Source organism: Cupressus sempervirens, chromosome 5 (genome assembly GCF_028749045.1).
Source record: "Cupressus sempervirens isolate cs-2001-9-10 chromosome 5, ASM2874904v1, whole genome shotgun sequence".
NCBI lineage: Eukaryota > Viridiplantae > Streptophyta > Pinopsida > Cupressales > Cupressaceae > Cupressus > Cupressus sempervirens.
The window spans coordinates 408,630,251-408,645,792 of record NC_143122.1 but is presented as its reverse complement, the minus strand read 5'-3'; positions in this window follow the sequence as shown (position 1 = coordinate 408,645,792).

Here is a 15,542-nt window from a genome sequence, read left to right as displayed (position 1 = left end):
AAATTTGGAAGCTTTGCATATAAATTAGTACTAAAGGTACATTACAATTCATTTAAGTTCTATTGTCTTTGGCATTTGTTGTCAAAGAGGGAGAGATTTACTTTACTGTCATATCTTTCTGAAATTTGTGTGAAAAAGAAAGTTCTTATGTAATTCCTTCACAGAGGGAGATTACTGAAAGAGGGAGAGTCTATCATCTTAGAGGGAGAATTGTTTTGATGACACATTGTGCTGATAAGGACTTGTTTTCAAATTTCATTCTGCTATGACATGTTGTGTTGCCATCAATGCCAAAGAGGGAGATTGTTGGATACAATTGATAATTACATGATTGTCTTTGATGTTACACAAATGTCATATCAGTCATCAGACAGAGTCTACTGAGCTCAGAAGGTAAGTACATCTGTTGACAGAGTTTACCGAGCTTGCAAGGTAAACAAAGGAAGTTCAGTGTTTACCGAGCTCACTCGATAATCAAAGGATTTGTTGCCGAAAGACAGTGTTTACCCAACTCACTCGGTAAACAAAGGATATGAGATAGGTTGTCAGTATTTACCGAGTTGACTCGGTCATCGAAGAAAAGTAGCAGACAGTGTTAACCAAGCTCACTCGATCATTGAAGAAAAGTAGCAGACAGTGTTAACCGAGCTCACTCGGTCATCAAAGGAAAGTCGGAGAAATCGGTGTTTACCGAGTTCACTCGGCGACTGAAGGATTTCATGAAATTCTCTGTATTAACCAAGCTCAGTCGGTTAACACAGGAATTATTTTCTGTGCAGTATTTACCGAGTTAAGTCGGTCAGCGAAGGATTTCTCGAAGGTTAAGTAATTAAAGTTAATTACTTTATGTAATGTATGAAGCCGACTTATAGCACAATTATTTATAATTGTAACTTGTATTTGAGCCCACTTGATAATCTGAAAGGTATATATGAAGGATCAAGTTGCGAATTCAAGTATGGAAGTATGAATGTGAAAAAGCTAGCAGATATGATTGAATATCTAATATGCGAATTATAAGGAAGGTCAGAGCAAATTTTTGAAGGATCAGAGATGCAGAGTTGCATTTGATCAGAGAGGATCTAGAGGAACAGAACAGAGATCTGTATCAGCAAAGATAAGTTGTATTTATTTCAGATCACTCATTGTTACTTTCTAACAATTGTAACAGTGTTTTCAAATCTCTTAATAGAGTGGGTTTAACAGCCTTTTGTAAAATCCTCTAACAAGGTGGCAATTCAGTTGAATTGATCTAAAGACCTCTAGCAAGGCCACTCTTAGCAGGGTGATTAAATCCTCTAACAAGGTCGCACCTAACAGTGTGTTTTGTAACCTTTAACAAGGTTGGCTCCTAACAGGGCTCACTTCAGAAGAGTGAAAAACAGTAACTAGTTACATTGGTGGTTTTTCCCATATTGGGTTTCCACGTTAAATCTGGTGTCTCTTGTCTCTTGTTTCTTGTGTTTTCAGTTTGATTATATGAGTATCAGCAATGAGTATTTCCTTTGACATCTTAAGGGACTTGTGGGAAAAGTTTTTGTAGTAACTGATTCACCCCTCCCCTCTCAGTTACTCCATTCTCATTTCCAACACTAAGAACAAGTCTTACATATCTAGGAGACAAGGTTGAATGGCCACTAATCCATGATCAATTGGCTAGGGTGATTAACATCTGGGAGGAGTTAAAAGCAGATGATGAGGCTCTAAAGCCTATTGTGAACAAATGGGTGAGAAGGGAGAAAGCAATAACCTTACTATGTCTATCTGTTATAAATAATTCTCGTGATCAGATTGATAAAACCTTTGACATTGTTTTTGATCTTGCTAATTTTGATAGCAAAAGGATACATTTACAGAAGATAATAATAGGCTACTTAGACAAATATAAGAGCCATAATTTCAATTTATTTCCTCATGCCCTAGATAAGAAAAATAGTTTGAAAAGCAAAGAGGAATGGGTGAAGGAACTTGATGATTTATTCTGTTTAAGAATGAATCAAGTCATAATGCATGATGGGCCACCACAACAGAAGAAATGGTGAAAGCCAAAATATTCTTTGATTCTTTAAAATAGTAATTTGTTGATATTGATAATGAGGCTGATTATATAATAAAGAAATAGAAGGATATTTTGCAATTCAATTGGCCAGATGACACATTATTTGACAGGTGGATGGCAGAAATGGCTTCTAGTGAATAGTTTGATGTAGATGAAACTGGCAGTGATGAGGTGCAGGGTGAGGAAGTCCAAATCATTGATACCATCACTACTCAAACCCAATAAGAAGAAGAAGACAAGAAAATCTTGTCACTTTCAGTTGCAAAACTGGGACCACAAGATGCCAATACATTTAAAGAAAAGGAAAAGGTAGAAGTTGTCCTTACCATGCAGAGTGAAGGTGGTGGAAGCTTTCAAGTGGTGGTTAATGTGCCCTTGTCAAAAAAAGCTTCATCGTTGGCTAATTTAGCACTTACATATGAAGATAAATCAAATCAATAGCTAACTCAACAACATCAGAACATGTAACAGAAGCTGACCCACCAAAAGGAATGATTTGATTTTGATATCTTTTGCTACCCATAGTTTTGTCATTTTGTGATAGGTGTATGTAGATATTCCTTGTAAAAGACACATGTCAGTTTCTCTTAGCCTGAAGCTTGTTGCATTTCACACTATATAAGTGAAATTCTAGGGCAAGAGAAAAGGTCTGAATTCTATTTGCTAAGTGATACACTTAGTCTGTTTTATGTCCACCATTTTTGAGCAAAGATTTGTGATGTATTTTCTCTATCAAATCTTGAGAATACATGAATATAGAATGATTTGTGTTTCTTTCTGAAGGTCATTCTGAGTCTATTGTAAATTATATACAATTTTCAAGGAAAATGAATACAAATTATGAACTATCCCCATATCAGTTCTTTTTGAACTTTGTCTCCTTTTGATTACTTGGTTATCTTGATGTTGTATAAGTAAAGGCTTGTGCAATTGAATGTAGTTCAATTAGGTTGTATATCTGTTTATCATGGCTATTAATTCAATGGATTAATTAAAAGCTTTGATGAATTTGATAAGGTTGCTGCAGTAGTGGAAAGGATTTTGAATGACAATTTCTGATAAGAATTGCTGATAAAATTTGTTGTAAGGCAACAAATTAGATCTAGAGATTTGTAGTAGACTCTGAACCCCAATGGACTAGGCACTGATCAAATTTAATCTAGCTAAAAGAGAAATGTGTTACACATGATTGTCAAAATGCAGAATTATAATCAACTTTACTTTTATTTCCTATAGATCTTCAAAGGTGGCCTCTACTTGTTTGCCTGAAATGTTTTAGCTTTAGTTAGCCATTATTGCTGAGAACATCTATAGACCTATAGAAGATTTTTGGTCATATCTATTATATGGGATGTGTTTATTAAAGTATCAAGAATTGTACATGTATTCAAGAATTTGAGATGAGAATCAGAATGAAACTAAGATAATTCTCATATAGTTTTCCAAGTCTCGTATCATCCTTGGGTATACCCACCATGGTTTTGCAGAGCCAAAAGAGTAGAAAACTACCCTTGGTTTTGTAGAAGTTTGGCCCAAATGGTGTGCACATACAATTGATAATAAGAATTGGCTAGTCTTTAGATTGTGTGAGTATTGTCATCTTGGTATTAAGCATTTTGTTGCTTAGTAGTTTTAAAACACCAACAAGTTTGTTATTCATCCAAATGGAAACCCTTGTAGGAAGACCTAATTGCAATGCAACATATAAATGTAATGTTGAAACATAGGAGAGAGATTCTTTTGGTTGAACTAGAAGATAAATCATCTTCTAACAAAATGACAGAAACTTTCGACGAAGGATCCAAAGTACATCAATTCAATTATTGTCTAGTAAATTTAGGTGCCATCTTCATCATAAGTTTTTGAAGATAGTCTAGTATTTGTAGGTGTCATCTTCATCAAAAAATTTCCATGATAGTCTATTAGTTTGAGGAGTCATCTCCATTAAAAGTTTTCCATGGCATACTTGTAGTTAGAGGTGCATTGAAGATCTTTTATCACTACATGAGCTTGTAGTAGATGGTAATTATTCATTATTATCATCATCATCTAACATAGAATCACATGAATATCCTGTTTTATAGCCCACATTGCCTAGGTATTAGGGGTAGAACTCCAAGCACTAAACACACCAGATTTCAAATTATTATCTTTATGTGTTGATGTTTAAGTTGAATGTTCTAGAGTTGAAGAGAGAAAGTCACTCAATTTTTTTTTCTTTTTGTTCTTTTTTTAAATATGAAAGTGTTATCTAAATGATACAATATAATTATGTATTATTAAAACAAAAATAAAAGAAAAATATGATACCAACACAACTATATTTATAAAAAAAAAAAAAAATTTCATTATTATTTCTTCTAAGCTTTTACAACTACAGCTTCTGCATATACATTTCCTTTCTTTTCTTTCATTACTATAACAAAAAGTATAACAGTTGTTACAATAGACCAACATTCCAAATGATAAATCTAAATCTACACACTTTCAATAAAAGTAAACAACAAGTACATTCTTTTTGCAACTAGACTCTTTTTAACACTTATCATCAAAACATCACTGAGAAAAAACACTTGAGTGAAGACTCTCCCATTTATATTACACAACAATGGCTGAACTTTGGCATACAAAATAATAATGATAGTAACAGTATTCACTTCCATCTTCAATATTATCATAAAAACCTACAAAAAAAATACACATGTATCTATGGAAATATGCTCGAAGAGAAATCCCTCTCCTCAACCACCGGAGATGCAGGTGTGATTGGAGGTCATGAATGGAACAACTTTTGAAGTTGAGCACATTAGGAAGAATGAAAGAAAGACAATATCGAGAGTTTCGAACTACTACTCCGCCCCCCTATATTGATGCAAATGTAGGGCCCCCTTCCATATTATTCCTAGGGCTAGCAGGCATCATTAATCAAGTGGGTGGAGAAAACCTGAAATGAAACTGGGCTCAAAGAAAACCATCCGAAAATGCAGAGATAACCATGCAAAAATGCTCCAAAAATGTCAAATGAAACTGGGTGCGAAAAATGTAATTGAGCAAATGTTTTTTGAACTTTGTGGATGTATAAGCCCTGTGTTGGTTGAAATTTTGACCAACACGGGTCTTATATGTAAAAAAATAAAATTTTTTCCTTTACATTTCAACCACCCTAAATTTATTTAGTTGATGGTCAAAATTTTTGGTCGAAAAATGATGTTAAATGTAGTAGTGATTGTTTATTAAATAATGCCTTTATTTTTTGAAACAAGTCAAGCACTTAATTATTCCTTTCAATAAAATAAACCCCTACTCTTTTACTACCATCATCAATAAAAGTGAGAACATGTCAAGTTCTTGAAAGTAAAGGATAGTGTGGTTCATATAAATCACTATGAATGAGTTGTAATAGATGATTAACTCTCCTTGGTTTACTTGAATCAAAAGGATCTTGATGATGTTTCCCTAGCACACACCCTTCACAAATTACTTTAGGTGGTGAATTATTTAAAAATCCTCTAACCATATCCATTATAATCATATTTGTAGTTTTCCATGATTTATATGTCCAACTCTAGTGTGCCAAAGTTTGGACATATAATTAGCTTGAGCATTATAAGCATGAGAGTTTGGAAGCTCATCATCAAAAAATCCCACAAATTTAAAAGTACTCTCATTATGATCAACTCTACCACTAGAAATTATATTTCTTAGGTTTGTTCTATTTCTATGAATAACTTGATTAGCAATAACAACAAACTCATATCCATATTGAAATATTTTGTAAAATAAAATAATATTTACCCCTAATTCCTCAATCAATAAAACATTTTTCAAAGACCCATTTGTTACATTAACAATTCTTGTCCCTAAAACTAGAAGTTTCATTTAGTTGCTGATTGTAATTTATTTATTCAAGTTATTTCCTTGATAAAAATCAGGAAGAAAAGATCTATCTCCAGTCACATGGAGTGATGCACCTATATTTAAAATCCATTCTTTAATAGAATTTGAAGCAAAGTACCCCACATTAACAATAGATTTAATTTTATGTGTAGAAACTTCCTCCTAAACTATTGTTTCTTGGGCTTGTAAATTTCTTTCTTTCACTATCGTTCTTTCTTACATAAAATTTCTCCATGTGATTCTCACCTCCACAATACTTGGAAATAATAGTTTTCCTTCCATCTAATTTTTATGTACAATCATTTCTAAAAAATGGTTAGAACCCTCTTTATGGTTACATTTATTAAATCCTCTCTAATTCTTCTTCCCATAATTTCTATTTTTTTTACTTTTAGCTGCATATGCATGATTCTTCTTAATATATCATTCTTTAATAAGCCAAGTTTCTTTATTTAGAACAAACTTACAAAATTGATCAAAAGTTTTTTGTGGAGTATTAAGATTTAATATAATAATCATTTTCTTTGATTCCTTAAATACCTTGTATGGCTGAGGAAGCTTACTTTCAACCATTCTAATCAACTAAAAATCTATATTTGCACCTATCTAACACCTATTTTCTTTAAATGGGGACTTAGAATGATAACATCATTAAAAAAATTAGCCACCTTTTCAAAATAAGATGGATCTACATTCACCAAATTTCCATCTATACTAAATGTATTAGAAATATCTGCATCTTTATATTTTTTTTCTAAATTCTCCTACAACTCTATTGGATCATCAATATCAACAAATCTTCTACTAAGATTGGGGCTTAGAGCTTTAGCAAGAATACTTCTAGCTTTCTCCAATTTTCATTTCCAAAGATCTTTATCTCTATTAGTTTGAGGTTCTCCAATCTCCTTATTCATTGTCCTCCATAAATCCTTTTCTCTCAAAGCCTTCATATTGGCAAGACCTCATTTGTAGAGCCCATCTTAGCCACAAAAAGAAACTTCAAACAAATACTACTCCAGCAATATAGAATGTGTTTAAACAAATCATTTTAGTAATCTATCTCTAGTTGAATCCTTAGCTCTAATACTATGTTAAAAATTGCATAGAAATTATATTAATACAAAATAATACCTACTCTAATTTAAGAAAATATAGCAAGAGACAAACACAATAGAGATATGTAATAGATAAACAATAATATATTAATCTAGTTTTTTTACAACTAGTACAACATTCAAATTTTTTAAAAAAATGCATATTTTCCCTTATGAATTGTACACATTTATAGAGGTAATACACAAAAATAGAAACTCATCTTCTAGAGTATTCCACATCCTAGAATGTTCTATCTAAAATCTAGAGTGTTCAATGGAAGACTACAGACAGTCTCTCCTACCTTGTTGATCTCCAAGTCATGTTTTCTATTAGTATCAAATACTTATTCATTTCCTAGGAAAATTTGGTCAATCATCACTACCATTGAGCCACCCAAGGAATGTTGAATATATTATGGACTTGTTTATATTTGAGTTTGATCTGAGAAAGTCTTAGGTTACCGAACACCCTAGTATGCACCAAGTGCCAGTTTATGCTGAGTGAAGTCAAAAAATACCAAGAAAAGAAAAGTTAGCTCATGGAAAGTTTCATAGATAATGAAAAGCATACAAAAGCCAAGGGACACCATGTATATTAGTCATGTGATTGAGCATCATAGTATTCAAGTGTCGAGTAAACTAGTTTTGGAATATTTGTTTGTGATGAGATAAACACTTATGTAAAACTTTTTCGCTGACTTTTATACACTATTTTATGTTTATAGAGACAAATAAGGAGTTGCTTACATATTTTGTCAAAGGTTATCAATCCCTATGCAAGGTGATCAGTCAATTACATAAATGAAAGGACTATGTGATAAAAGATAGAAGTCTAGATTGTTGATTATGATCTAGAACCTTCTCTAGATGTTTATTTAAGGAGAGTTGAAGCCCTAAGTCTCTAAGGATCAAGAGAGAGTGAAGAGAGAAGTGTATTAGTAAAGGAAAGCTATGTTTGATAATTCAAAAGTATAGATTGTACAAAAAAACCTAGAAATGAAGGAAATAACATAGCATATTAGATAAGAAGATCAAATCAAAATTGAAAAGAGAAGATCTATAATCTAGCATCAGAGTGCTAATGGAAAGATTAGGTAATTATACATTCTAGCATGTGAATTAGGGTAAATCTCTTAACAGAGTGGTCTTAATAGGCCTATTTAAATCTCCTAACAGATTTCTTACTTAGTTGTAAGTTTAAATCCTTTAATCAAGGTAGACACTTCACCTTGGAGCATTTTTGGGTAACCAATACTTATATTATGTGTTTACATTTACTTTCATGTTTATGCATATGATGGATAGATAGATCTATGTCTATTTATGATTATATTATTCATGATGCTGATATAAGATGGGTTAATGGTGAATGTATTTGATTTGTTTCAAAAAGTTAAAAGTTTTATAGAACTTGATTCATCGCCCTCTTAGTATTTTACTTTCCTAATAAGACTTCCCAACAATTATTATTAGAAATTTTTTCTCTTAGAAGATGTCTAACAACTTGAGAGTTACGATCTTGGAAATGGAGTCTTATAAGTTGGGAAAGATCAGTGAGAATTAGAAACTTGACATCTTGATAATACTAAAACAACTTGAAGTAGCAAGAGAGGAGTTAAATAAATCCTTAAAGAAAAGAAAGGACTTGGCTATTCAATATAATGTCACACTATATGAAAAAGACACTGAAGGACAACTTGAAGAAGGTAATTCTATTGAAAGTGATGAACTAATAGAAGACCTATTGGAAAGTAATAACACACTAAATGAATAAGTAAGAGCACTCTAAAGAGAACATGAAATAAAGTCAGTAAGATTGTGTGAAGTGACTAAGAAAAAAAAGAAAGCTGAAGAGGATAAAGATCATATGTATACAAGACTTGATGATGGGAATAGTAAAGTGCAAAGGCTTACTCAAAATTAGTTTGATATGACCAAAATACTACTCCTTACAACTCAAGAGTTTAGTAGAAAGGATGTGGAGATTACTAATTTGAAATTTGAGAATGAGCATTAGATGAATGAACTGAAACATGAAAAGGAATTCATTAAAAGGTTTAACAAACCTAAAGAAGATATGTGATATTATGAAGATCTTATGAGATTACAAAGGAGACCTATTGACACATCTGGCCTAGGCTATACTAAGCACCTATCTAAGGAAGGAGAATCATCAAAGAGTGGATAGAAAAGAAATGTAAAGCCAAAGAAAAATCCTACATGCTATCATTGTGGTAAGATGGGGCACACAACAAACATTTACATATGCAAATTGGTAAGAAAAATCCTAAATCAAATTCAATGGATACTATTTTAATTTCAAGAAATAAGGACACCAAGCACATGAATGTAGATCAAAGGCTAGTAATACATTTTTTGCACCTAGATTTGAAGGTCATTACTAAAATTGTCACAAATATAGACATAGAGTTCAAGAATGCAAATCCAAGGTACAATCTAATTAAATATGCAAGAAGCAAGGGCATGCACTTAAGCAAGGTAATTCATATAACTAGGATTACAAAACATGGCATAACTTTCATTATTGTGGTGAGTATGGTCATGGTGTAGTAAATTGTATAAAGACACATTTCAAAGGTAAATCTAAGAGTTGGATGAATGAAACCTTAATTTTCTATAATTGTTGGACATGTGAGAAATAACTACAATAACTAAGCACCAACATCTAGCAATAAACATGAGAAAGGAATGTGGTGAATCAAACCTAGAGAAAGAAGAAAGAAGAAAGAAGTAGTGGAACTAGTAAAGTTGAGGTCACCTAATCTAATGGATCAGGTGATTACACTACTTCTAACTAGAAAAGAAGGTATATAAGGAACTATGCATTTGAATGTTACATGATATACTAATTCTTGACATTAGATATGTTAAAAGTCCATATCTACATGAATAAAGATGTACTAGGACATATTTGAGGCAAGATTTGAGAAAATAAATCATATTCATAATTTATTTCGAGCATTAGTATCAATTTCTATAATGACTGAGTATCACTATGTGGACTGGGCTCCCATATAGACTGAGTTGATATGTTGACCAAGCAAGGCATTCAAATGGTAATAAAGACCAAGTGATTGTTTTCATAGAGGAAGGTATTGCAAAAAAAGTTTATATTGAGGTTGATACAACTCTATTCTACCCACCTTAGTACGAATCATTTATTGAAGACCTAATTAGAGCATTTGAAGCTATATATGAAAATTTGAAGATTGCTTTCATTTACCAAGTGATTTTAAACTTATAGAGTGAGTTGTGCAAAAGGTTGTATGAATCTACAATGTGCCATCGATAAATTGCATAAATTATGAGGAACAATCAATGCTCACCTTTCAAATTAAAGGCATATATAGATGTCGCAATGTCTGGAGACACATCAAGCACAGTCATACTTTCCTCCCAGAGTTATCATGGCGCATGCCATTCACTCATGCTATATGTGTAAGATTGTAGAGATTGGATATTTTAATTTGAAGAATGCCTATGAAAACTTGCATAAAAATGGAGTACTAATGGAGGAGAATAAGATTGTGGCTGAGAAAGGGCTTACCCATGCCCTAGGTTCTCCTAAAGATTTCAAAGTCAAAGGGATAAAGGTTATGTTAAGAAGGGTACATGACATACAAATTTGGTTATAGAATGGGCCAGTAAAGATAAAATCCAATAATTCATCAAGTGATAAGGTATCTTACCCTAGATCAAGTAAAGACAATGTGTTTCTCAACCAAGAATGTTATCAAAGAAAAGACAAAGAAAAAATGGAATGGCTGAGGACTATCTATAGATGGTATCACCGATCCTATCATTGAGTTTGTAGTCCATGTGATTGTACACAATTTGTTAAAAATAGATAATACTAAGGGGGTTGGGGGGGGGGGGGGGGGTGTGCGAGGGGTGAATCAATATTCTACAAAAATTTTCCCACAACTAGTTATTGTTAATTACTTTATAACTTGCATATGAAAGTAAGCCAACAATGTTGAACAATAAATATAACCATGCACATAGATAACTCATAACACCATTATTTGTTAACTAGGGAAACCCTAGCCAAGGGAAAACCTCAGTGGTGGTGATACCCACTAGATGATTCACTAAACAATAGGAACCTATTAAGGATATTGACCCTATTAGGAGTCTATGAAGTACATATAGTGTTTCAAGTCCCTGTTAGGAAACTAGGCCTTGTTAGAAGCCCCAACTCTATTAGGAGTTTCTTCAACCTTGTTAGGAGTTGGTAGAACAATTACAATGTACGCAATAAGATCCCACTACCCTAACATGAAATTATAAAACTCAGTTCTTCACAAGATAAGTATACATACAATACTTGTTGTTTACTATACTTCACACTTTTTTTGATCAAACATCAAAATTTGCATCACATAAGTCCTACATAATAGTTCACATCACATCTATAACATCTCATGACTTCTACATAACTATGCAATACAAGATCTTTATTTATACCTTGCACATTCACAAATTGCTACACAATTGGCTTTCATGTCTTCACATGTTTGACATAATATAAAATAACTTATGGAATATTATCCACATAGTCGACTCATCATGACTTAGTAATTATTTTGTAACCAAAATAATTCCTCAAGTTGTACAACTCTATTTACTAATATGCTCTATCCTTCTTTGTTAAATACCCACACTAGTATTTTAATTATAACTTGCATCATACTATCCATACACATTTTCTATCTTAACCACATCATCATTATAGTGTCATGAAGCTTCCCTTAAGTGTGTATAAGCTAACTCTTGAAGAGTAATCTGTACACTTAAGATTTTCTCCTTGTATTGTTGCAAACTATCTAACACTTAGATAATTTTCTAACTCTAAATATAAAAATGAAATACTGAATGTATGTTTCCATAAATCAACACCATCAAGACATCTATCTAACCATATTTCCAATAACATCCCCCTTTGACATTGATGGAAGAATTTGGTAAAATTGGCTATGTCCCTAAATGATGTCATACATTAAAACATAAAAATTAACTACAAAACTTGCATTTAAAACACAAGAATTTTATTCATGCATTTTGATGGATCATTACATTCCTTATCACTCATTTACATTGATACATACATAAGCTCCCCCTCACATATACATTCACATGTAAACAATTTTCTCTACATAATACTTCCTCTTTGACATCAATGACAAAGGTGTCAAAAATTGTATCACAAAACTTGTTGCTTGCTGATGATCGGTTCGTCATTCTAGATATAAAATCTGCAAAATAAACATCAACATGTCTAAGTCCTTCCATTTGCCTTTGATTGTATCTGAGATACTAATGAGTGCAAAAAGTGCATAAGATGCCACTTCAACTATGCTCAAGTTAGTATAGGTAAACTTGTCATAGGAATTCTTCACTATAAGACATTCCTCCAATTGCCTTTGCAAAATGACAATTTTGGGTAACAAATATTCTTTGAGAATAGAGAATCTCCTTAGTACCTTCTCCTTATAAAACTCAATGCCTCTAATATAATTGTAGATCTTCTCAATTTTAGTTTTAGAATCTTCAATTCTAACCTCTAGTTCCTACAATCTAGTAGTGAGTGTTTGAAGCTTACTCACATGTCTTTTGATCTTTGCATCAAAATCTAATAAATAATTGTAAGACATTGGGCATTGTCCATAAAAATTCTTACCTTCATCTAATCTCTTCCTTAGCTCCTTTATATATAAATCTAAGGTTTTCATATCATTCTTAACATTTGTGCATACCATGTCAAATAGTGATGCATCATGCTTTGTTTGCACTTACACTATTGCTACCTCAACTAAAGTTGTGAACTCCTCATCAAAAGTCTTCACCAACACTTTTTCCTTAACCTAAAAGTCTAGATTTTCTATAGCTATGGAAATTGTCTTCTGCATCCACTCCAAGACTTCAGCAGGAGTCTTCTCCAAAGACTTTATAGATTTGTTTTTCTCAAACAATTTTCTCAAGGTGCTCATTAGCTCTTTCTAATATTTCTCATTAGATGGAATAGGTATTGTTTGTGATTTTCAATATGCCCCCTAGCCTCCTCCCACCAACCCAAGAAAAATGGGAGCATCATCCTCTGAACTCCCAAAATTGCTTATCTGCATAGTCTTTTTCCTCTCTCCTAATCCATTGGTAATCTACTTGACCCATTTCTTGGCTTGTGGTGTAGGTTCTTGCATAACCTTCACCAATTTACCAGGTTTCTTCTACATAGTAGATACTTCAACCTATAGTCATATCCTTGTTTGTTCATGTATAGCTTTTACTAGTTTCACTTTCCAACAAAAACTTTATCATTCTAGCTAACTGAATAGTGTGCCATGCATTGCAGTTGACTTGAGATACAAGATTGCAAAGAATGACCACAAATATACCCTTGTTGAGCTATAGCTAATACAATTAGCTAAGAATCTTGGAGCCATAAGGAAAGATAAGAATACCTCGTGTAAGTTTGGATCACTTTTGATGTGTATATTTTTCCATGGGAAAAATTCATTCCCTACTATTGTGAAAGTTGTGTGGGATAGAAAAAAACTAGTAATTGAGAAAATTGATGATTTTATTGAGCACCTAGGAGAAAATTATGAAACTATTCTAGATGGATACTTTGATGAGTTTAAAGATTTAAAATGAAGAACATGATAAGGATTCTTAAGTCAGTTGTTGACCAGTATTATGATGACATTTGTTTCATGGTGGGCATTGACTTTACTTATGCACAGGTTGTATTACCAAGGGTTGCATCTCTAGGGCCTTTGCAATATGATGTAAATTTAGATGAGATATCAATAGTTGTCATAACCTTTTTGTTTAAAGAGATAGAAAAGAATGCTAAGCCATTCGATACATATGAGATAGGAAAGATCAGGATGGTGATGGAAATGAAAGTTCCTATGATGGATAGAAAAAGAAGAAATGATTTTTTATCTTGAAGGAAAACTTGGAGAAGGAACCCTATAGATTACTGAAGGAAAAGAAGAAGATGAGGAGATTGACGAGGATGATGAAAAAGATGAGACAAAAGAAAAAGAGATAGTGGTTTCCAAGCCTAAGGCAACAAAGTAGAAGAAAATTGTGATTGTAGATCCTAAGGTAAAGAGGAATTTCAAGAAAAGAGTTCAACAACCCACCTCTACACCTCAAAGAAGATTCAAAAGCCTAGGATCTAAGAAAATCTCTCATGCGGTTACTGAGCCAAGGAAACGGGTAGAAAAGATATGTAAGCCTGTTAACCACAAGACACCACCAAAGAGAAAACAAGTAACTAAAGGGACCGAGCTGGTCAAAAGAAGAAGCCAAGGAGGAAACTCATTGTTATTCCCAATGATGACAATGCTAAATGAAAAAGAATAGAGTCAAATGGCATGAGAAAGTTCCAAATTGGTTCCAAGCAACCTCCTCAATATATTGATCATGTATATGATTGATATCATAAATTCAACACATTTTTTAAGGATTTAAACAAGTCAAATATGATTCTTTAGAGAAGTTAGATAAAAAAGAAGTAGAACAAGTAGTTCTTGATATGATGATAAAGTTTAAACATATGCCTATAGAGTTAGGCAAGGCAATCCTTGAAGAACTATACAATAAGATGGACACAACATATAAACAAGCATTGTTTACTAAAAGAATAATAAGAGAAGCTACATTAGCTTAGAATTTCTAGATTTAGGGAGGACATATATGTCTATAGCCCTAAGGGATTTCAAAAATAATTTTGTGCCCAAGATAAGGGCTTATAAAATTATGAAAAATAAAATAGAAGAGGTAGTGCAAAAGAGCACATTAGTGTGGAAGAAGGCATTAGGGCTATTAGTTAAACCAACAGAAGAAGAAAAAGAGGAAGAAATAGTGGAATTGGATAATAAGGAAGATTATAATGAGCCAAATAATCTAGAGGAGCAAATAAGAATAAAGGTAGTGGAGAGTGAAGAATAAGATGATTTTACTATAGAAGACATCCTTGATGGAACAAAGACAAATATTAATGTCTTAATTAAGGAAGAAATCAAAAGTGAAGTATTCATAAATGCAACCTCAGACACTCCTCTATCATGCATCAATCTAGTGCTAATATAATTTTAGGATTATCCAAGGATTGAAAGTGCACCAATTGTGGATTCAAGACCAACCCAATCAACAATCACAATTGAGGAGAAAGGTCAAGAAGATGTAAGTGTTGAGGAATAAAGAAAGGAAATGATTAAATTGTTACATCCAATGCCCATGTACAATCTTATCATTGACAAAGAATAAGGAAAAGAACCAAAGAAAGCATATCAACATGCAAGTAATGAGGACCCCACATTGAGGAAGCAAGGGAGGTCTAGCCAAAAAGGACTGAGGAAGCCTAGGAACTTGAATAGAAAGCAGCAATACAACACTTAGTTCTATTTCCAAGTGTTACATGTCAACATCTACTAAAAAATCAACTAATACACTTGTAT